Source organism: Solenopsis invicta, chromosome 11, assembly GCF_016802725.1.
Source record: "Solenopsis invicta isolate M01_SB chromosome 11, UNIL_Sinv_3.0, whole genome shotgun sequence".
Taxonomy (NCBI): Eukaryota; Metazoa; Arthropoda; class Insecta; order Hymenoptera; family Formicidae; genus Solenopsis; species Solenopsis invicta.
In genome coordinates this window covers 2,390,561-2,416,513 of record NC_052674.1, presented here as the reverse complement: position 1 = coordinate 2,416,513, position 25,953 = coordinate 2,390,561, and the positions used below count along the sequence as shown (strand labels likewise).

The 25,953-nt window shown below is 37.6% G+C and overlaps 1 protein-coding gene and 1 long non-coding RNA gene across 16 annotated transcripts in view; one reads left to right on the top strand and one right to left on the bottom strand.

The window, feature by feature from the left end:
• LOC120358944 overlaps positions 1-25,953 on the top strand; it is a 161,194-nt gene that overhangs the window by 69,862 nt on the left and 65,379 nt on the right. The window lies entirely within an intron of this gene.
• The window catches only part of LOC105194631 (forkhead box protein P1), a 322,192-nt gene that overhangs the window by 294,695 nt on the left and 1,544 nt on the right, over positions 1-25,953 (bottom strand). For 2 of the 15 annotated variants that reach the window (XM_039454865.1, XM_039454867.1), the window contains exon 1: positions 13,108-14,728. The exons of the other annotated variants lie outside the window; for them this stretch is intronic. The gene's annotated coding sequence lies outside the window, so the exon portion shown is untranslated. Of the gene's footprint in view, positions 1-13,107; positions 14,729-25,953 lie in introns of those variants that run through there. 15 annotated transcript variants of the gene reach the window in all.

The window sequence follows — 25,953 nt, the reverse complement described above, 5'->3', positions numbered from 1 at the left end:
AGATATTTTTCTATAAAAGGTCATTTTTCTATAAAAGGTTATAATGTCACTGTCAGTCCAACGAGTGCTATCAGCATGCTGCATCTTGAAAATTTTATGGACATGATGAAATTGTTCTGACAGATTCGAATTCAGAATCCCAAAAATATGTTTAAAAAAACTGTTTCCTTTTTTGCACTTGTTTCCACTAAAATTAATGTAAAATTTGTAAACTAGTGTAACTATTCATAGATTTATATTTACGTTTGTCATAGATATATTTTTATCATAGATATATCTTCTCTTTTCGCACATGGAAAAAACAATTTTACTGAAATACAAATTTAAAAATAATTTTGTTGAACCATTTAAAAGTTGTGTCAAATATTTAACTTGGTTGCTAGATTTCCAAAATTGTTTGCAGCAACATTATCATGCTTGCGTCCTATTCTACATAATTATTTTGATGGCCCAACATAAAATTATCTGTATCTAGCTAAATTTTTAGATACTGCAGTAAAATTGTTTTTTCCGGATAAACATCTTATTAAGTGAACGAGATGGGAGCATTGTATCTTTGATAATATCCGACAATGGTCCATTGGATGGCTTTCGACTGTAAATCCAATATCGAATTTCATGCGCGTGCTAGAGGATCTCTCTTTCTCTCGTTCTAATACGATGCGATAAGGCTCAACTTTCGTTGTTTCACGCAAAGTCGAACTGATGAGGGAACGACACTCGACGCCGATTCATCCGCGGCTCAATCACAAGATGATCGGCGCCATCGGGGAAAAGTAATTACAATCCGCCGCGTCCTCCTCCGATCATCCATCCATCACACGTACATTCAGCCCATTGTAACACCACTTCATATGTTTGCGGTTCGCCGATTTTGTACAAAATCCAAGCAATCGTTATTATACCCTAGCCGCTGTTTATTATGACTTTCGTGTAACGATATGTCATCAGAGGCGGACACAACGTTAACGACACTATGTCGATGCTGTGTATTTGCGTATGTGCTCGATAAAAGTGACAAAATCCTTGAAACACAATGTAATGTACTATCGAGACTAACACACGAAATATTTAAAATATTTAAAGTTTATATTGTTTTTATGTTGATATTTATTTAAAACAATCAATTTTATTGTAAAAGCGTGTAAGCATCAAAATATATCTTTCAGTAGAATGTCTAGACCTTTTCATATAAATAATTTGAGTGTACATATGCTACGGATTGCAGAGAACGTATTTCTTTATTATAGCCGCGCGCACGCGTTTCAATGATGCAGAAGAAGAAAGAAGTTTGGAGAACTAAAACGAGGTTTAAGGTAGCCAGAGGAAGAAGCCTATCTAGTTTCCTCTAACTCGCAAGCAACGCTCTAAGACTATACTATAAATACACCTGAAGGCAGACAGGGCACCTGACACCAAAAGACGAGCATTCGAATGATCAGCTAAAGAACTCCTCACATTTTAAACCAAACTACGTTCCGATTGCTCTAAAATGGGTAACAGAATTCTTCAGGTACTATATAAAGATTGCATATAAATCGTAAGGAATTTATCCATTTACTTCCAAGTAGGTTAATTCTTGCAATTTATATGACTCGTATCATAGATCATTCTTAAAATTAACCACACATAAATTTTGGTTAATAGGTGTGAGATCCAAAATTAAGATATATTTGACACTAACAAAATTATCCATACCTTAAATAGATCATTTCAAAGAGATAATTCTTCTTTTACAATGAGAGATGTTTGCCTTATTATGTCATTAGAGAAATATGAAAGAACATATCTTGTTTGATGGTATAGTAAATTAATATAACAAGTAAATAAAACGTACGTATATTTGAAAAAAATTTTTTAAGTGGGCAAAAATATAATTAAAACAAAAGCTAATTTTATCAATATACAGAGAGAAAGGATATACAGGTAAGAGTTAGAGAATGCGTATCGATCGCTTAAATTGCATTTCATTAATATTTTATATTTTTACCCAATATAAGCAATATTGGCTAAAAATTCAGAAACAAACAATAAAATAAATAAGAAATGAGTACTTGATATAAATAAAAATTTAACAGATTATATCTCTTATTTTGTGCGTGCTAACAACACATTAAAAAATCAAGTACAACTGACAACTTTTGATTAATTTATGGAGCTGATAATAATGTAATGTAATGAATAAAATCTTGAAATTTTATACTAAACTGTTTTATTTTCATAAAAGAAAGTTTATTGCAGAACATTTTATATTTATTTTATGCACATATTTTCACTTATGAAGATATTTTTATAAAAGTTATCATGTTACCTAAATCGTATGACAACAAATTTTATTACAATAAAAGATATTAAATAAAACTGATAAGAGAAAATAATAAAATTAATAATTGATATGAACAGAAATATGCCAATTGCAAAAATTCAAGCCGGTTTTGCTTCGATGTACTTATCTTATTATTGTTATTCATTAATTATTTGATACATTTTAATACTCTTCTTCGATAAAATATTAATGAAACAAATATTAGCGAATGATTTCTTATATTCTTAATTATTTTAATTCATAAATTTGACACTTTCAAAGACGATATACGATTTAAGCGACCGTTACCTAAATCGTATCTTTTACATGTTGCAAAAAGCTTATAATAAATTTGTTAGTGGTAAAAGATTAAACATTGTAATAATAGGTACCTGAAACATCAAGCTACAATTTTCAATGTTTATTTGCATTTAAATGGAAAATATGATAAAAAATAACTTGATGATACGCATTCAGCAACTCTTCCCTATTTAAAAAATTGTAAATAATAATGTCAATATGCGCAAAGCGTTTGAAAGTCATTTTCTCAATCGAAATCAGTGTATTATCATTTCCATTAAAATTTTTCATTATTTTAAAATATTTGTCCTAATTTAATTCATCTGTCATCTCTCAATTATGTCAAAACCGCAAACATATGAAATGTACTTCATATAAATATTTCATAAAAATACGCTTGAAATGAATCTGTGCTAACGATCCATAATGTCAGTAAGCAAAACTAAGAAGTTACAGAGTATGTGAAATCAGTGTTAATCCCACGTATATAGCGATCGTCTGAAAAGGTCGATTATTCGCAGAGTAAGAAGCGTTTATCTGGTTGCGAAGACGAAAAACGCGCTCGCACGAATTCGCTCGGTCGTTATCGCGTCTCTCTGTTTTGCGCTTTCACACGCTCCGTCCCGTACCGTTCACGCCGAGATCGTTAACCCTAATGGCATTCTCTCAGCGGGTTGCGTACAGAGACTTTGGGACGCGCGATTTTCCGGGAAGCTCTTTTTCATCGAGTTTATCGGCGCGGCGCGCGGCGGCGCGCGGAGGCGCGCGTCGTGACCTTCCTTTCTCGCGTGAGTCGCGTCAACGCGCGATTCAACCGATCGGGACTGCCGAGACGGGAAGACTCTTTCAATTTTCTAACGTTCCTCGCATTTGCATTCATATCTCCCGGCTGTAAAACGCGCGCGAATGTACCTCGCATATCTGCATAACACACAGCCTGGTAACGTTCTATTCTAGATTCATAACTATTAATACTAATGTCAGCGCGCGCGCGTGCTGTCCGAGGTAGGACCAGGTTCTTGGCCGACGTTGACCACTTTTACCTCTCATCAATGGTGCATTCAGACACATGCAAACGTGAATTTATCAACGGGAATGAGCCACCGCGCCGACTGCCGTTTCGTAGTCTTCAGGTCGCATTCAGCGTGCCGTTCAAGACGCACTCGCGGTCCTGCAATCGCCGTGAAATATCTCCTAAATAAATTACCATTGCGATTAAACGTAGACAAGTATAAAATTTTAAAAATAATTTATTTTTGCGCAAGATACAATTGTTCGTTTCAGAGTTTTGTTAAGAATGCTTTGGCTATACAATACGAACTAAAAGTTATCGAAATTTTAAAACTGAATGCTTCTCTAAGTTTATACTTTTCTTTCCTAATCAACTACACAAAATTTTGATCGCAAATGCCCAAATTTTTTCCCTGAAACTAACTGCAAAGAACAAAACAATTTGATTTGTAATGGTTTTTGCAGCAAAGCATACTATACTTTGTTGCAGCTTTAAATAAATAACTTTTAAACGAGTAAATAAATCTAAGTAAATTTTTGTACAAATATTTATTAGTGTTATTAGTATATATAAAAATTTTAATTTAATTGATAGTGCTACTTTCCTATCAAATTTGCAAATAAATACTGCAATTTTACATAAAAAGTAGCACTCAAGAGTACATAAAAAATGAAATAACTTTTAAACCAATTATTGAATTACGCTCAAATTTTACACAGATATTCAAACGTCATTCTAGAATGTTCATTCATTCTATGAAATTTTTATATTTTTGGTAATGTTTCGAGATATGACCCATATCTTAAAAACCCTTAAAAAAATATTTGCACTATTAAATAATTATTTTAGTATCATTTTTTATATCTAAATAAATATTAACGAATGTAAAATAGTTTTTTTTACAAATTTACGAAATTTCTTTAAATCAATCAAATGTAACAGTAAATATATTTATTTAATAATAAACATTTTTTCAATATGCGATTAATTGTTTTGCCTGTCAACATTTGATCTATAACTGTAATTCATCTCGTAATTCAAACTGATTTGAAATAAAACTCAACAACACGCCACGCGCGCCTATAAAAATGGGATTATTGACACGTAGAAATCTCGCGGAGATCAAAACGCGACATTACGTCAAGTAGTAAAACAATATATAAGCATCCTTCGTGATCATGAGACGGTAAGAAGGTATTTAGAACACATGTTGTGTACCCGATGATTCATATTTCAATTTTCTTGCCGCCAGTTCCCAGATAGCAGACAAGTCTGCGATTATTCTAATCACGTGATGCTTCGTATAAATTATCTTATCTCAATGCATACACCTCCCGCGATAACGGCATTGCTGAATGCTTATGCCATTGCGCGATTTCTTATGGGCGGAAAAAGGATTTTCAGTTTATTTGGACGGAATATCGATCACTTACACGAGTTTAGCGGCTGCATGTATTAATGGATTACATTGACACGTGTAACAAAGACTGGTATACAATATTGCATAGATAACTGAGTTTAAAAGCGACGCGCAATGCGACGGATTACATTTTTTAAACGCCGCACGAATTATAAACAAGCATCCAGGATAATTGTGGTGAAAGGGAGAAGTTCCGAGAAAGGAGAGCGTGATAACTTGCGCCCTGGCAAATTTTTCATTATCTCGCGCCATATAATCTATTTATGAAAAAGATTTAGAGTCAGAACGTGCGACCCAGGCAGTCCGAATTCATTATTCCTTTAAAAATATTAACTTCGCTAAGTCCACCATTTTCTGGGAGAAAGACAAACCTATGCGAAGGAGTGATAAAAGTTTTGTATCGGCGTGTGTAGACAAGTCACGCTTCTTTTCACCAAAGTTACGCAAAATTTTCGTATTTCGGTTTCTATTAGATAATGCATGTTTTCAGATAGCTTATTATACAATTATTTTCCTAATTTACGAATTGAATGTAAATGCATTCGCAACTTTGCAATTGATAAAATCCGTTCATTATCCTTTGACAGTTGCAATATAATTACGTGTCACCTAGATTTTGAAATTGAAATATCTTCACCAATATAACATATGTTTTTGTCGAATTTCGACTCCTAAAGTGTTCCCAGACACAATCAATATATCGCCAAAGTTCAAATTTCCTAAAGTCATTTCGAACATCGCATCAGTCTCAAACGATTCATTTGAGAAACCATTTTCGGTCTTATATAATCTTATATGGGGTATAATCTTATTTTGTACTCTTAACCCGAAAAGGAACGTCTCCATATTCTTGTCCAAGGAAATTTGATTTTAAACTGAAGAAAGCATCTACATATGTCTACATGTCTCTATCATTCCAAGGACATATTATATAAATACGTATAATGTAACGAATCGTATGAATGTAATTACATATTCGCAATGACGAAAATTGTGATAAACATATTCTTTTTTTAGGAGACATTAACGTCATTACTTTCAATAAAGTCATCATTGGGCATTTTCTCTTTCGATGTTTAAATCCATGTACAAATGTTGATGTAACATTTCAGTGACAATTCTTTGAAAGTTTCTCACTCGATGGGAAATAATTGGCCGAATTAAATAATTGTCGTTGCACTACATTTCCAAGTCATATTTCAAGCGCGATACATGTTTGTCGCTGTGCGTCGCTACGCCTGTCGCAATTAAATTTACGCCATTCTAAGAATAACTGTCGTTGAAAATAGACTCCTGTTGTCATTGCTGTGCTCGATATACTTCGCGCCCGTAATCAGATTCGAATCAAATTGAGTTGCGCTGGTCGATGAAAGACTACAAATTATATCTGAAAGTTGTTTACATAGCTTCTTTATATCATTAACTTCGGTTGCTTATTAAAATTGATTCGCGTTTATCTAATATTGCACAATAAAGAACATTACTTAATGTCAAAGTAATATTGTTCGCAGAATTATTAGATATGGTTCAAATCTTACAAATTGTCACCATTAACTTTTTCAGTTTATAAAAACGACTGCGCCAAATATGTCATTAAAATTCTGTGTCCTCTATGCAAATTTTAAATAAATATAAACTTCCTTATGAAAATAAAACAATTTTGATTCACAGAGTATCCTTCAGCCGTTAATAAATAAATAAATAAAAATGTGAAATTTAATATTGTAAAAAGTTAAACCAGGTGGATAGCCGAAAATATAAAACAAAAAAGATTATAAAAACCATGTCAAAATATATACATTATTACAAGTTCTAATAAATAATTAAAAAAACGAATAAAATTGTCATGTGTGTAAAATTAAGATAAAGAGACAGCTATTGCACGTTTGCTCTTGTATAAAAAATTGTAATGCATTTTTCATTAGATATGAGAAATAATCTCATCTGGGACAGTAAAATTGTTTAAGACTTGTCAGCAATCTACTTCTCAAATCCAAAATATAAAAAAGTAAAACAATTAAAATTAGCTATATAAAAAAATAGTCAACTACTATTGGAAACATGCAGTTGAAGAGTGAAAGTATAAAAAAGATATAAAATAGAATGATTATATTAGACATGATTAACAATTATTTCCGATAAAATTTATACATAAAATATAATGAAAAAAAGTAATGTGCACATCTCCAAAATGAGCTTCTGCTTCGCAAGAACGAGCTGTGAATTTATATTCATTGATAAAATGCTTTATAAAATCTCAAATTTTGACATTATTCCTAAAAGTGAATTAATTATTCTCGCTACGTGCACTAAATGTCATAATTATATTTTCCGTACCTTACAGTAATTTATTTAAATTCATCATTTCACAAGATAAAGTTTATAGGGACGTATTAATATTATATACAATTTTGTGAAACGTGATAACGAGTTTATTGCACACATGTATAGACTAAAGCATTTGCCAATGCAAATCAAGTGACATGGCCGTGCAAATAAACAATCTCGATGAGAAATCACTACATACTAATTCTTGGTACGGTCATGGTTTGCGGAAGCTACCGCAAAGCTACAGCAAAGCAAAATACTAATGCTGCTAAGAATGGAGCGTACAGTAAATCTGTCTCATCGTTTGGCACGTTCGTGCCTATCCTCTCGAGTGAATGATTTACTTATCGATTTTGCGCGGGCTATGCGCGACACATCAAGATTTACGTCCACAAATGACCGTACTAGCTTTTCTCGGTTCAGTTATACAATGTGCATTACATATTTATATCAGAATCGTTATCGAAGACGCACATAGTATGTATGACACAAACAAGTTATTCTTCATGTTTCATTGAATATTTTTGCTAACATCGGTTATATAAACGTATAAGCAGATCTATTTCTAGCAATGCTTTTGCAAAGAACTGAATTATTATCAGTAAACTAAATATGATAATAATTGCGTCAACAACTTGCAACGATTTTGCAGAACGCTCGATGCTCTTGGCAAAGGCTAATAGTAATAAATTAATACGCTAATAGAATCATATATATCGATGTGTGTAATGCAGGTGCATGAGAAAGTTTACAATTTATAAATATACAGGTCACAGTTAAAATATACTTTAAATATAGTAAACTTCGTCTTCAACCTCTTGTTTTGCTAAATATACCTGTTCACTGATGTCTTTACTGATGTCTCGTAAAACAAGGTACGACAAATAAAATATCGCGGTAAAAAAAATATAAAGCTAAAGTTCATCCAAAAAAAGATTGAAAAATGTTTTCTTAGTTTATATAGATAGACATTAATTGATAATTTATTTCGTTATAAGATAAATTCAGTAGCTTGCATCTTCTATTATTGTGTTGCAGAACTGAGAATATTCTTTTCGATACGCATATGAATAGAAAAATGTAATCAATGCGTTTCGCGATATTTATAAACATTTTATAATACAAATATGCATATAGTTCTTTCCCGGGACATCTTGATCACCCCGGATTAACTCCAGGCGTGGCAAGACGAGACGTGCCGAAAAATCGAAAACGGCAACGAAGGAGCGGAGCAGAGAGTACACGGTGACAGTACGCTTTCGCCCCGCGCGCGCGTTCCGCGCGGAGTGCAAAGAGCAACTATTCCCGTGAACGCGACGCATCGAGCGAGAGGCCGCGAGTAAGAGGAAGAGAAAACGCGACGCGCGCGGCAATGTCCACTATTTGCGAGCCGTTCCTCCGACTTCCTGAAATAGGAGCAAAATGGAGCAAAGTCGACGGCGCGACTCAGCTCAGCTCGGCTCGGCTCGGCTCGGCCGGGACTCGAGTATATCGATGTCGTACACAGCCGAGCGGTAAATCCATCGCGCCATTCGGTATGTAAATCGCTTATCGCTCCTAGTGGACTACTCGGTATAATTAGGTAGGTAGGTAGGTAGCTGGGGTAAGTAAGTATAGGTAGATAGGAATGGCATCATATATATATGTATATATATATTTATACATATATATATGCGCGTCGAGCATGTATCTGCACGTCTAATGGCGAGGAGGACGAGAGCGAGGCAGCCTCGCGGAATTAGGCTCTTCCGTTGTTTCTATTACAAAATAGATGGCACGATATTGCGAGGCAACGTCGTCGCGCAGCTAATCTCCGTTTTTTCCACCGGAAGGTAGCGTAACCGCGCGAATGAGCTCCGCGACTCGCGAAAACGATCGCAAGGAAGAAACGCGAAACGAAAGAATGGTCCAACATCATTTTTCTTCTCTGATTGTGTTGATTTCAACACGGTCATTCTTCCAATATGACATCATCTTTTAATGATTCCGACGTTATAAATTTATTATTTATTACAGCACTTTTGAAAATAACACAAAATGATCAAGTTCCCAGGCAGTATGTTTGTTCACAATCAGAATATAAGACGTCTTAAAAACATTTTATATCCTGATTTTGGACACGATTTGCGTTTTTGCTAGCATATAAATGATGGAATAAAAAAATACATTTTGATAGAAGTCATGTATCTGGAATGTGAACCAAATTAACTATCTGTTCATTTTCGCAGAATTTTCGTCATTAGGATTTTTTAAATATTGCAGAATGAATATGTATTACATTTTTCACGTCGAGCATAACTCTCTTTTGTTTTCTGAATATCTGCTTATTAATATTTCTTTGCGATATCCTCTATAACAATTTTTTGTGATTTTGAAAATTCCCTGTCGACCACTTGTGTAACAGCCACAACTAATATACGAGTAGACACGTGACTCGGGATGAAGTCGAACGAGTCAATGTCAATGTGATTAATTTACTTACCAACATGATCCATTGAAATCACAATTTGATAGTTCTATTTTTTCTCTTTCATGCAACTACTTTATTTAACTCTCCGTAAGCTATCATGTGATCAATTTGTCGACTATGGATTGTTTTTGCAACGCAAATTGTATTTGCGAAACAATTGTAGATAAATGAACGGATGTTATCGGCATTGGATCAGAGCATGACGATAAAATTTGAATTTAGAAATACCTTGGAGTTTATTTCGGAACAAAAGTTCGCAAACTGATGCATAACATAGCGATTTATTGTATAGAAAAAATTCAAATGTTTCTCGAATTATATGTATTAGGCAATTATATTTTATTATTGACTGATACTCGATAAGAAATTTATGTATCGCGATGAAAGTACAATTTGTTGCGTATTACATGAGAAAAGTATACAATTCATCAGCTTTGAGTAATAAAATACTTAATAAGGTATCAATGAGAAAAGTTAGAATAGCCTTAAAATGCTACTTTGAATTATCACCTAAGTAATTATTGACGAATTATAAATATATTCGTATAATAAATGCACTATTCATTCGACGTAATTAAGAGTCAAAAAAGATGAATAAATAAAGAATTGAATTTGAAACGAAAAATCTCGATGTGATGACTCCAATTATTTAAAATTATTTTTCCAGCAGTAATAAACTCTACTTCGAAAAGTGTCACGTGTGCGAAGTGAAGAGTGCATGTATGTGAAGAGGAACGGGTCATGAGAGGAAAGACACGAGAAAGAGGAGGGAGTGCTCTTACGTGCTGAGTGTTCCGAGTGCATGCTCACCTAGTTACAGCAGTGTTTCTGCTCTGGCCATATTTCGCTTCGACTCGAAATTTAAGGGTGCCGCGAGAAACATTTCGCCCGAACGACGTGTTTTCGATTGGACTGCCAGAGCTCACATTTTCCGTATCGGGAAAATTCTCTCGCGGCTATTCGTTGGCGAGGAAAGGAGATTTTCTCAAATTGAGACTGGGAGAGTGCTTTTAACGGTCTCGGAATGCCGCCAAGCCGGCCGGTTTTCAGGCGTCAAATTATTGACTGAGGTATCACGATAATTAGCGACGGTGATTATCGGGACGTCACAAAGTTAGCTTAAACGTTCCCGATGGATCCCCCTAATCGATTGTAATTAGTAAATGCGCGCTTGCATACGTTAATCCGTCGTGTGTCACACGGACATAGTTAATGACACCGGGTGAGTGCAACGAATGTCATCCTCCGCAGCCCCATGCGCTCGCCGTCGTCGTTCCGCGATGCAGGCCGGTCACGTGACCGACAGGAAGCTACCAATCGTCTTGTGTGATTATCCCGGTGCCCCTGCCCCGCGTGTCGTACATACATCGTACGTGTGCGTCAGCTCAGGCATCAGGGACGGCGTTAAGTAGGATTCACCAGCGAAGCAACTACATCATGCTTATATGTGTTCCCCCGCGTGTGTATTCGCGGATTTATCTGTGCACGTGTTATATAGCATTGTCCAGGAATCGGGTAGATCAGACGTGAATCGGAGGAGATGGCTAGATTAATTCGGTGGACCGTCTCGATCACCGTGATCATGATGGCCCATTATTGATCGATGAACGATGATTGGCGTTGTAATGTAACAGGCATACGGATCGATCGAATTTACAATCGTGCGACAAACAATATAATTAATGTGATTATTACGCTTCCTTAGAAATTTGGAGTTTGATACCTCTTCAAAAAAAAAAAAAAAAAAAAAAAAACTGTTTCCACCAACTTGAATCCAAGAATTTGATAAATCGATGTGTTCTCCATTGTTTCACTTGGTAGCGTTTTTTTTTCTGATCAAATCCCTGTGATCAAATCAAATTGTGGAAAAAAGAGTTTTATATTAATAACTTTTTATCTCTTTTTTTATATATATATATATAGACTTCTGCAAGCTCAAAAGAATGTACATGTATCTTTAAATATCTCTACGGTTGTCGAAGAAATCGGGATCAATAAGTCGTGAAAATGCATCGCGATTAACCAAGTGGATCGTGTCGGATTTCGCGTCCCCGCATCAATGTGCGCAGAGAATCGCCGACGGACGGCCGACTCTGAACGACGCTGTATACGCACTCGCACGCACGGAGAGCATCGAGTCCAGTAAACCGCGCTACACATTATCATAAATGCCCGCGCCGGGCCCGTCCCACGCGTAAATCTGTTTCGCAAATTGCGAGAGTGGGATTATGTCATCTTTCCCCTCCCGCTCGCTCCCCCGCGACCGCTCGTGCACTCCTCCACGATGCGTTCGCCTCGTTTCCACGGAGCGGAGCGCGCGATCAGATCGCGCTCGTTCTTCCCTTCTTCCTCACGAGCGGCTGGAGTGACGTTTCCGGGTACACTTGTACGCTTTTTCACGAAGACGCGAACAGTACATTAACCTTCACAAAATTCCTCTAACGCTACACCTAGCGAAACTGACGATTTAGAAGATGTAGGTAGGATTAGGCTTTTTTTTTTATTAAAAATTTGAGATAAGAAAAGTGTTTTTTGAGATAAAGTATAAATACTTTAACTGGGAGTAAATCGATGTAGCTCACTTTGCAATGAGTTTCCAAACTAATCAGAAATGAGTCGTGCAAATATATACTCGGCGGCACAATATGCACATGGGGAATACTTATCTTGAACAAAACAATATTGCGCAAACAATAATGAGCGCAGATAAGAGCGCAATACAAATGATTTCTTTTTCTGCGACTCAACAGACAATGAATTATTTTTCATCGAATGCTACTTTGATTTCGTTACATTGCAAAATAACAGGCATAATTTAGCATTGATTGTCCGTGAGTTTTAAATATAATCCGTCATTATTATTCAGTTCTTTTTAAGCTTTTTGTCCGACGGAGGATTTGTTGTATACAACAGATTTATTTGTCAAATAAATAAATTACAAAAATAAACTCTTAATAATATTAGTTTCAAATAAAAAATTTTTAAATTGTGGATACATTATTTCTTTGGATATGGTTTTAAATAAATGGTAATAGCATCTTACGTTTTCTACGGATAATATTAAAGAGCAGAATATCGTTAAAATAATGGAAAATTTGTCGTGTAAAGGTGCGATAACAAGGCAAATATTTTATAAGCATCATATGTACCATAAATAAAACTGTTTACAAAATATGAAATCTAAATTAAACAAGTCGAGTGATAAAATGCCATCGTGCACCTTTAGCAAAGTGCAATGAAAATTTTGGATAGCTTATGCCGAATGAACTAACCTTGGTAGACCTTTTATTTCATAAATTAGGAATTTTTATGCCGCCTTCGCGCCAACCGATGACGAAACACATTTTTGAGCCTTGATTTATCACAGGTACGAGCACAAGGATGTAGAGCATTGGCGATCCATGAAACGTCGCTCGCAGATTTCTTGCTCGCGTTCAGCGAAATTTTTCGCGTTTATATCAAAATAAATATGGAGCAAATTTTAAAATCCAATAAAATATCGCGATAAAAACAGACGTTTACAAATATCAACTTCGAGTTAAACGTAGGTCGTTATTATCGTCAAGAAATTGTAAATGATATTTTTCCCAGGGAATATTTCATTGAGGTCAACTCGCGGTCTGAGACAACGATTATGTCGTAGACCGTAATGTATCGAGTCATAAAATAAGTGATGCGTGTCTGATGCGATTGCAAGATGCAAATGAGATACACTTTCCAGAAGACGGTCAGAAATTTACACAGTAGTTTAGTCCATCGGAGGAAGACTTGACACGCGGAAACAAAGCAGATTCGAACGTGTATCACAAACAGTGTGCTCGCCACACTGACTTCTGAGATCTCTTTCTACCGCGACTGCCAGACGGTGTCGACAAACTGATAAGACCGCTCGAGCTTCGAGGAATTTAAAGTAAACCGCGTGGGTATTGCGAATGGGCTTCTATTTCGCGATTGGATACAACGGTTTTATATGGCGCGCGCTTGCAAAATGCACGCGAATAAGCGTAAGGCTGTGGCCGTCTTATTTGCCGGACTAGTGACGTAAAATTTTCACGAGTGTCGCAGATATATATGCCTGCGTGACGAAACGCAAACACGAATAATTCCAACACGATATGATAGAAACATTCGATTTATGTTTAAACCGTTTCTACTTTGCACTTATGTTTTTCTTAGAAAAAAAGGTAGTTGTTTTAAATTACTTCTGAAAACTGTAGTATGCGATTTTACAATTAAAAAGTTATTTTAATCGAAGCCTATTGCTAAAAATAATACACATTATCGGTGTGATATAATTTGAAATGATATAATCTTGATATAATCTAACTGCGCGCGCGAGTAGAGTATTTACATTTTAATTGTAAATAAATAATCAGTAAACATCTCCCCGATAAACAATTTCCGGCCATCGAGTTATCTCAAGTCCATAGAGCAATGATTAATATCTGTTTTGGTTAAAAATTCATCATTTTTGTGGTATTGTAATTATATGATAAGACCAACTAATATAGTTGCACAAACATACTAGTTTTGTATGTAATGCGCTCTTCTGCGAAAACAGTTGGAAGATAAGAATGCTAAATGTTAAGAATATCTTGCAACTTTGTTATTTATTTACTCGTTTATTGAACATTCTCTTATCGCCGTGTATCAAGCTGCATCAAATTGATGTTGTCATTTATTTGGATTGCTGACACGATTACGATTAAGTTCTAATGCGGACACGCTTCTTTTTTTTTATCTGCCGATAAAAAATAACGTACGATAATCATGTCGCGCAATAAACGTATAGAAAAAACATCTTTTTTAATTTTATACTCTTGTTAAACTAAATTGTATTTTCTATATCGTGAATCTCTGTAAATGTGCACTTTTGACAGTGTTATTATATTAGATTTTATCATAAAAAATTGTGTGTGCGTGCGTGCGTGTGTGTGTGTGTGTGTGTGTGTGTGTGTGTGTGTGTGTGTGTGTGTGTGTGTGTGTGTGTGTGTGTGTGTGTGTGTAGAATTAACTGAAACAAATGCTAAAAACTTGGTTGATATATAAAGTATTAAGAAATTTAAAATAAGATCTAAAGTAATAAGTTAAGAAAAAATATACTGATATATTAAAAATATATATTATTATATAATTAAAGTTTTCTTTCTCTTTTTATTTCTCTCATTAAGAATAAAAAAATAATAATTGCAAAATAATTTTATGTAATAAACACAACATAACACTAATGAAATTTTAATGTTTTAGTATGTAGACATTTTAAATATGCGATTGACTTTTTATCTAAAGTTCAGGGCTCATGTAAATTCTCAAAGAATAAATTAAAAATGAAATCTAAAGTCGAGTTTAACATTAGAAATACATTTCCACGCAAAAACAACTGTTTGTTAGCTTCCTAACTCGTTTAAATTAAATTTAGGCTGCGACGACTGGCGTGTTGCATAACCAGAGTTACTCATGACAATCTATGTATTCAAAAAAAGAGCTGAGAGATAAGAATAGAATTTTTTTTCCAAGAATTCACTGCTAAAAGATGACAGGTGACCGACGTGTAGACACAAACAATCTTTATAAATAAGCAACAAATAACGGATGGATCTGAAGCATTGGATTTTACGATTGTGCTGAAATTTGATAATTTATACCGCTCTATATTTATGCTATATTCTTAAGATAGTACTTTTAGCATATTATGCTTAACATAAAAAATTTCTTTAAAAAAAAAACTTATTTAAAAGATTTAATTTTTTTAATTTTCTAAAACTTTATACTTATAAGAGATTTAAAAAAGAAAAAGAGATTTTTTTTTAAATAACATGTTTATATATTGTTCAATCTTCAAATGTTTTCTACTATACATGCTACTTATTTCTGCTTTAGTAATCGATAGCGCTGCATTCATTATGATAATAAATTCTGTTGCTAAAACAGAAATAAAAAAAAACACATCTATATACACACACCTTATGTTGTTCTGTGATATAACGGTAATGATGGCGTATATTCTCCATTTTAGCAGCGTCTGGTTTAATAATATCGCGTTCAATATGTTAATGTCACATGTGGCTAAGGCTAAAGCACAACACAAATAGGATACGATATTGCTTTCGCTTCAGCAACATGTAACATATTAATCACGTCGTACTTTAACTGTTATTTTTTACATATCTACCATCGAATTTCTGTCAATTAACTTTTAAGTATTACAATTTAATAATTATGCGAAAAAAAATTTTAGAAAACAGTAGTTTTTTTGTATGCAGCTCCTACAATATAAATTAGACCCATTTACCAGTAGAATCCGATATGAGGCTTTCGATTTAAATGATAAAGTTGAACGGTTAAATATGTTTATTCGAAATATCATTTTTTCTTGATGAAGAAAATCTCACAACTTTATGTGTGATGTTGATAGATAGTCTTATAAGATTATTTATAATAATGGCATTATTTACAATTTTCAGGATATGGGGGAGGGTAATAGTAGAGACACTTGTAAGCATCAAAATTATTAAATTAATTAGCAATTTAATTTTTGTGATATTACATATCTGGATTCTTCTCAAAAGCTGTGTTTTAAGTCCGGCAAGTAAGCGACGTGTAGTTTGAGGAATTTTGTAAATGTTTGTAAATTCATCTAGAAAATTATTGAGACCTGCTTTCGACCGATATAGCCGTTCTCATTTATTTAAATAGAATGATAAGACCTATTCCGCTCAATATAATTATGCAACCACGCATACAGCGTTTACAAATGAATACATTCGAAACTGCCGCGGTGGCGCGGGCGTTTACACGAAAGAGCATTCGCTTCGTAGCGAATAAAGAGCCCAGCTTTATTCGGAATCCTCCGCGTTTCTCTAGGCGTGACTTCGTCGAACTTGCGCCATCGTTTCGAATGGGCAAAGTTGGATGGGATGATTATCGTAGGAAAATAAAAAAAGGGTGAGGGGGGAGAGAGAAAGCACGCGTAGGGAAAAGCCGGGAGAGCGTGAAAGGAGGGCGGGGTAAAAAAAAAAGAGAAACGATCGGTGTATGACGATAGCGGTGCATTCGTGCAGAAACGATGAAACTAGGCACGGGATGCGGGAAGAGGGAGGGTGACGATCTCGCGTGTGCAACAGCGACACACGTGTGCACCGGTGCACACACACATACTCATACGCCCTTTCCCTTCACCACCACGCATGCGAATACCTCCCTTTATGTTCCTCATCCTTCACGCGCGAGCTTTCGCCGTTGTGTACGAATCCGCGCGGTAATTGATTCATGATGGAACCGCGAATTCAAACACGGCCGAGCTGCATTTTGATATGCCGTCGGTACCAGGGTGCGCGGCGGCCTGCAGCGTCTCTCCATTATGCCGGTGACGTTGCAACGAGGTGCATCGAGAAGCGCGACCAATGCGGAACGAGTGCGTAATGATCGGCTGTTTCAATAGCGGTATCAACACGACCGATTTTCCTATTCCAATGGAGCCTGAGAAAAGCACGCGGTGGTGCGGCGAGCGATACTGTAACAGTGTGTTAGCGTCACTGCCGTAATAATGCAGGTATCAATGATATACCGCGATTTCGGAAGGTGGACGCAGACCAATTTTTATGAACAAATCTATACTTTCTAAGGAAAAGGAGATAACGTGGCGACGTTCGCTATTTGTCTCTAATTTGGATTATCGGATAAGATTAAGTCAGATAAAATTTGCACTTTATTTCCTTAAAGCATTGCAAGAATGCTTCATATTTTTATAGACGCAGCTAATCAGATAAGAGTGATAACATTAAAAATTAAGAAAAAAATATAAAAGAATATCGTTTTATCTTCTAAATTGTTACTGATATTTAATCCTTGAGATACCGTGCTCAAAACAGTGCTTCATCCTTAGTATTCTGGGTATCATCTCGAATCTATTCATTTTCTCATCTATTTAAAATAGTTTAAAAAATCTTTGAAAATTCAAATTTTCAGTTTTCTAGAACAAATGTTGAAACATCACTTTAGAAAATAAGAAAATATAGTACATAATTTCATAACCGAAGTAATCATAAATTGGGTAAAAATAGCATTCGATTTAAAAAACATTGCAACTGTTTACAATAAATGAATGTAAAAAAAATGACTCTAGGATTTTCAGTTTAGATATAAAGAATCAGTCGAACACGAAATATCCAGGATAGTGGGGAAAGGGTTAAATACAATTTATTAACTTGAAAAAATGAATTCTGAAATCATAACAAATTTAATTATCTGTATTAAAAAATGGGAAAGACAAATTGTACGATAAACTTTTCGGTTATTTTTATTCGCAAGAAAAATAATATTAATAACAATATGGAACTCTTATCACTTCTCAAATCATAATATATTAAACGTCTCGATTAAAAAAATTTGATATTCATCATGAGGAATAACTCCTGGAGAATAGATTTGAGAGCGTGAGATCGCTATCGGCTAGAAACTAGAGAACACTTCACAAGATCCGTTTATTAGCACTTAGGGCGATATAGCCCGATTGCAGATGGTATTCGGCAGTGAAAACTGACCTACTCACGTCAGACCAATCCGACCATAAGGCAGGAGATACGGACGGTTATCGCAGTTTATGTTTCGCTGGCACATCGACCGATCCCTTTTACATACGTATCTTCATAGTAATTGGTACACAACGGGGCAGGGCGATTTCAGATACAGATCATTTACATACGGGTCAAAACTCTCGCCCTTGTTTTTCCTCTCTTCATATTTATTCTCAGTAAGAAGAGCATTTTGCAGTTATCACTTTTACATACAATATAACATTTTATCGATCCGTAAAGTTCATTCGTGCGACATAATTATCGATGACTTATTCATAAATATTTAAACAGTATCTTATCGTTAATTTTAATTTACTGACATTAGACATGCACATGCATAAGTTACGATATATGAATACCAATCCGCTCAATAATTATAATATAAAATTATATTAAAAGATAAATTTTCCATCCAAGTTTTGGCGTTATTAATAAAATTAATAGAATTAGTTGCATCTGTCGTTATTGTAGATTAATACAAATATAATACCATTATCTTCTATCAGTATTGAATACGTCGAATTAACGTTGGAAAGTAACGTTGAAACGTTGCTAATGAAGTTTCCGTGTATTTTCAATCCGATATGGAATAGAGAGAAGCGTCTTTCGGTGTCCGATTCTCTTTTCGCTTAGCAAAGAGTCAACCAGCAGCGTTCCGTATTTTTGTCGTCGACGATGCGGCGCGCAAAAAATCGCTCGCAAGTCATTTAATAGCGCTCCTGGCGAATGCGTTCGGCCGCGTCTTCCGATAGTATACCGTTACACGAGATTACGGGTTTCCTTTCAGTAGAAAAGGACGACCGCCCTCGTCATTGTGCTCGGACGAACGAAAACGCGAAATCGCGACGTACAAAGCGCGTTTCACGTTCCCTGCGGGACGCCGGGAAAAGGGTTGCCGACTTTGTCGGCGCGGGGCGATCCGAGCGGGCAGCAGCTCGGGGTTGGACTTAAAAAAAAAGCCGATCATTCGGTTCTGCATTGGTCGCGCTTCCTGATGCATCTCGTTTGCAATGCGCCCGTGCCATAATAGAAATCCCGGTGAGCGCTGGACATTGGAAGCGGGCCGGCATATTAAAATCTCCCATGTGTGTGTCCGCGTTCGCGGTCCCATCGTATATCAATTATTACGTAGTTTGTACACAAAGAGAGAACACGGACGATGCCCGAACGAAATATGAACCACCGGCGATATCCCGCGCATCTTTTATTTTAAATGTCCATCTGACTATTTCATTCTGTCGATCAACCATCTCAAAAATTGATGCAATTTTACGATCCAAAAGCATATTGTGTGTATCTCAAACAAAATATTACAACTATTAATAAAATAGAATGTCATTGATAAAATACAACGGCCCTAATTAACTGACAAATATTCTCATAAACATTGATAAGCGTAAGACGAACATCGCGAAATTGATAATCCCCAGATATAGACGGGAATATCGGGCGATCTCGCTGCTCGGGATCGAAGCGAAATCTCGATTCGACCATTAGTGTCGTTGTCGAGCGGCCATAACAGTCTGTAACCTGTCACAATGAAGATTCACCAACGGCAGATACATCAGTTATTGACGTCACCATCGTCAAACGCGTAGCGGGTGCACGGGTTTGCGTGGACGGGTGTCTGTTTAACGCTAATCGCGGCGAAGAGACGAGCGCAGAACCATTATCGTGTTATAACGAGTCGCCGTACAAACTGCCGGTGCATCAGAATCACGGGATGATAATTTAATGTAACGACGCGAGTTAGTGCGCCGATCGCAAATGAGCCGGCCGTGTTGAGCGCGCACACGGGAACAGCTAGAGGGCACATTTGACACGGCTCCGTCATGGATCGACGAATCATCGCCGCCGATGCCTGACAACATAACGGCCCGCCATTTCATTGTTATTATGTTTTTAACGCCGCATTAGACGCGATATTTTGAATGGGCCGAAGCTATCTCGGCAACGGTTTGCACACGACGCAAACTTATTGATGACAGGATGAAGCAAGTGATATCGTTTATTGCAGAATTTACACGTCACCCGTAAGAGCGTAAGCGTAAAGCAAGTGCATACGTACACGCGCGTACACGTGTCCGCTTTTCTCCTCTACATCGCGCGATGCACTTTCTTCGAATTGTAATTGATTAAGTGGTTATTGATTAAGCTCAGCTATTGCTACCCCAGCATTGATATCGTGATACCAAAATACCGTGATAATTTAAATTACTAATCTAGCCAAACGCGTCGATATTGAAAGCAGGATTCATAGGACGACCCGATTCATAACGCGTCGCTAAAATTCGGTCACTCGCGAGGGAGCGTGTCGCGCTGGGTAGGCGGACATTCGCGAAATTGTCGCTGCGACCAAGAGAGAGAGAGGGGCCATTATCGCGGCATGACGAGTCGAAGTACAAACCGGCGGCGCATCACAATCGCGGTGGATTGATAATCTAATGTAACGACGCGCGTTAGTGCGCCAATCGCAAATGAACGGCCCGGCGTTTTCCGTGTTAACGCGCCCGCGAGAACGGCCGCGGGGTATATTTGACACGGGACAGTCACGGATCGGCAAATCATCGAATCATCGGCGGTACGCGACAACGTAACAAGTCAACAGCCGGCCGTTATGTATATTGACGTATACTTGCCGCGGTTGCGGCGTCGATGTCTGTTTCTATTGACAAATACCCGTCGCGGGGGCGATGATGCATTGCCGTACACGCGCCGCCGGAATGACATGAAATGCATATTATCGCGACAAAATGAACCGGGTTATAGGAATTCGGCCGATTCACATCGGCGATGTCAATTTCGCGACAGCCACAACATATTTTGCGTCTGGCGCGCGCTACTCTTGTTCACGTCGCTGTATTCTGAAAGTCATTACATATCCACTCTTTCAAATGTAAAGTAAAAAAAAAATACGTTTCAAATGTAAAAGTTTTCCTGGACATTTGATATATTTCCTCCTTAAGAAGGTAAGCAACGAATTCTTTGATTATGTTGCAACGACTGTGTTCGACATATTTTCGCTCAATCTTCATTAGAAGCTCTAACAAAGTAAAATCACGGGATAATCGCGAGCATAAGCATGATAAACCTTCACGAACATTGCAATTTTGTCTTTAGAATGATTCTTCTGTCTGGCTTAGCAGTAATATGTATTATAGTCGGAGTAGCACGCTATGATTAAGATCTTGGGGGTGAAAACAACGGACCTGCTGCGCGGCGTTAAAAAGGGAGCAGTAAGGTGTGGTAGGTCGGGAAGCAGTGGTCACGACATAGAATGTGTAACGATGGATATCTCATGCTAACATTGTACCTACTAACAGCCACGGATCTCTTTTCCTCTTTTTGGCTCTTTCGGTTAAAAATGAAAAATTGGAAAAATCTCATTCTTATCTATACAGTCTTTCCAAATCGATTCTCATGTACACGAAAATAATTAACGTCGAATACTTTGCATATACGTCACAACTATGAAAAGGGAATATCGAAGATATAAAGCAGGAAACGAATTTGAGTACCCGATGTATGGTATCGTGAACTAGCTCGACAATACAATGCTCCGTTATCAGCGCCGCTGCTCGGCGAGAAGGGTGTGGAGGGGTTTCTGTCAAAAGAGAAATTAAAAGCGAAGGGACACGGCGAGGTGGAATATCAACGGGGCCGAAGCGGTGGCGAAGTGGTCGCGACTGGCGGAAGCGGCGGAGAAGCAGTCACGATACACAACGTGCAACAATGGAACCAATATCTGCTGTAGGAAGGTGGCATTCGTAATAGCCTGTACACTCCACGCGCGGGAAACAAATGTCGTGTCTATGCGTGACGAGCCTTATTGCGGCGTGAGGGGATGCCGCGCCGCGCCGCGCGTTCGCGAGCTGCGTGTTTATTGCTCGACCTGGTAATAATAACAGGTTATTATTCATTACTCCGGCACCGAACACACACGAACGTTGCGTTCACCTGCGCGCCTCATTCGCCGCGATTCATTCTTCGCCGAGGCTCACCGCACAGAGTAACGATCCTTAAACAAGGCCCGTTAAAATGTAAATATTTCGTTTAAAAATTTATTAACGAGCTACTTGCAATTAATGCGCCATGGAAGTACTGAAAGAACGATGACATAACGTAATCGAATGGTATCGCGTGACAACGGCTAATATCTGCATTATCGAATATAAAAACAAATATCACGGTGAATGTAAAAAGAGCATTGCGCTGTGTGAATTCTAAGCGGAAAATTAATTTGTTCACATCGTTTTCTGCGGAACATTGTTACCACTGTTCGCCATATATAAATTAATTGAACTATACGTCTTTGTGATGCGTCGGGGAAGCCAACGCAAGCTTGTCTGTGAACAGCTACGTGAATATCTCCATCAGCCTTGCACCGTCACGTCTAAAGCGCATCGTCGCCGTATTTCCGCGAGATCGACGGCGAGACAAAGGGGGGAAAATAGAGGGAGAGGGAGAGAGATATGTCGAGGCCCGCGTCGCAAGGCCCGGGACACATGAATAAGCCAACGGGCAAAGGTGTGGTTCCCAGGCGTCCGCGGTAGGAAATCGCTCACTGGGGAAGAAAGATGGAGAACAGAAGCCAGGAGCGAACCAAGACGTGATTAATATAAAAGTGGGCGGAGCCTGGCCTGGCCGGAAGTGGCCGAAGAGGGATGCTGTGCCGTGCCAAGCAAGCGCGAAAACGGGGGGGCTATGCCGCCGCAGCTGTGCTGGCTCTCGTTGCACTCCGTGTCCATGTATATGCACCGTGGATGTGTGCAACCGCGCGCTCGGCACGTACGTCTGAACTGGCGGCGGAGGAGGTGAGAAAATGGGCGAAGCCAAGGTGGCGGGGATGATGCGAAATATATATCACGATTGACGCGCACACCACCCTCTCTCTCCCCCGTGGTCGTCCCGACGCGACCATGAAGAAGGCGTGACACCCCAGGCCGGGTGTCATCAGCCGGCAAGAGCGACGCTCGATTCTCCAAGACGCCGATATCGCGCACAAAACACTACCCAACGACACAGAATCGATCAACCGGCTGCGTACGAACGGAGCGGCGCGACGGTCTTCGCGCGTGGTTCGTCCGTCGTGGACGCTGCCGCCTAGCTGTCTCCTGCACTCGCCACCAGGCTGATCTTTGAATTTTGAAGAAATCGACGGTCACCCGAAGGAAAGCCAGACAACCAGATGGCCGTACCAGGCGATCCTCGTTGGTAGAGGGTGACAAAGAACGGGATGGTTCGGCTGATTGGCGAATATGGGATCGAAGAGATCCGGGGGGGCATACCGAGCTTTCGGAGACGCGGGGTGTAAGGGTTGACGCGCGGGGGTGGCCAACCCCACCTACTTCTTTAACGCCCCCAAGCAGGGTAGGACCGCCTCCGTCTCTGCTGTTCCACCTACTACACCACCCGGGACTTCTACAGTCTCGTAGACGAGCCACCCACACAAAGCCGCGACCGAGAGCACCCGACTATCTCTATCGGCTATACACTTCTAAAAAAAATCACCCCTATTCCCAGGTAACATGGAGCGTTCCCCGATTGAAGCGTAACTGCCGTCACCCTTCGTCTCACCCTTTCGATTGCGCGACGATGCCATCTCTGATGTTTCGTCCGAAGGAGTGAAAGGATTCCACTGTTAAATTCAAAGGATCCCATTGTCATTGTAAATTCAAGTTCATTTTGCGAATGTTTCACGTTTCATGTTTTTCACAAAAGCCGCATCGACAATAGTACCACATTGTACCGAAAGCATATTACGGAAGCATATTACGAAGCGAGTCAATTATATATAAGATTTTATGTCAAAAAAGAAGAATATCTTAACTGTTTCAATATAATTATGTACGCTAAAAATCTATATTAAAAAAAAATGGAATTATAGAAATATGATATAAATATTTTTCGTGTTTTAAGATGGTATGCAAAATAATGATATTAATTTTACAAATTTCAAATTTTATATGCTTATATTTTTGAAAACAATTTCTAAAATCGAATTTAAAAGTTTCTAATTTCAGCCATATGTATAATTTTGAAAATGGAAGCAGTGTAATTCGTTGCTGAAAATCAGCAAGTTCACGCTATTTGTAATTCTCAAATGTTGATTTTAATGAACGTCTTATTTAGATAGACGTTTTAATATTATAGTATAATAGTATAATAGTATATAGTATAATAGTCGTTTTAAATATTGATATTGATTTTATATATTAATATCAATAAATTTTTTACCCTAACTAGAAAACGGATTTAACGGGGGGGGGAGAATGGTATTAACGGTGATCGTTACTTCGATGTAGACAACATTTCAAAGTAACACGAGTATAATTTACAAATGTGAGTAATGATCACTGATCTCTCCGTTTGATCACTTTGTTACTCGCGTGGTAGCAAAAGCCTCGGTGAACGCTATGTAGACGTTGCGTGACAGACGATGAAACACGAAATAGGAATTTTTGTCAGGTTGTCAGAAGCGTTTTGAAACAAGTCGTTGGACTTCCTCAGCCAATGGCACGGTGATTCATACGATATTAGATTACTCTTAGACTCCAGGCAGCTTCAAAGGCGGCACACCTCTGCCAAGATTATTTTCGGAAAAATGCGTTTTACACCGCAAAGATTTCTGTACTGAGGCAGGTACGTATTTAGTAACCCGAACGTAGTTAATCTTAGGCCGGTATAGTGAGATTTATTTGACCAACCATTCTGGTTGTCCGGCGCACCTATTTGTCTTGTCACGATCGTTAAAGTGTCATTTCCACGAATATCGCTTCGGCCGGTGGAGTGCAGGATCAATCAGGAAATCTCGGGGTAAGGAACATTTATCTGCATTATGAAAACGTCCTATTTAATTTGTTTAACATTACGAGATGGATGCGCTAAATCATCTCGTCTTGGCAACTCTTATTGACGATAACGCGATAACGTTTCTATTTCCACATCCACGATTTTGGCAACAGCATATTGCCTACTGCGCTAATTACGACAGGACTAAGGAAGCCATTAGTAAATAATATTTGTTTGCAATTTCAAATCGTCGGATGACAGTAGATTAAATAAGAAACGATTAAATAAAAAACAAGAAATGCATTCTTTTGCGATAATAATCGATTAGTGTAAAATTTGTACCGTGCTATAATCTCCATTTATGTCCTTTCTATTTTTGCCACGACCTAAATTCGATTAAAGTAAATCACACGAAATATTCGTCGATCTCGCGCATCGTCCGCACTCTTATGTTTCTATTTCATCCAAATACTATATTTACACGTAATTTATAAGATTAATAGTAACGAAATCGTACGCGCTGGATATTCTAAGCTTAGCGATAGCTTCGAACTTAGAAATACACAGCCATAACGTAAATCCTAAAATGTACGAAGAGATAAAAATATCAAATTTCTCTATCAAATAGCGATAGCAATTGTAAATGATAGAAATTAGCATTATTACGATAAAAAACTCATGACCTGTGTCAACAATAGAATTGCAGCTAGTTAAAAAAAGAGAATGGAAAGAAGAAAAAACTCGGACATT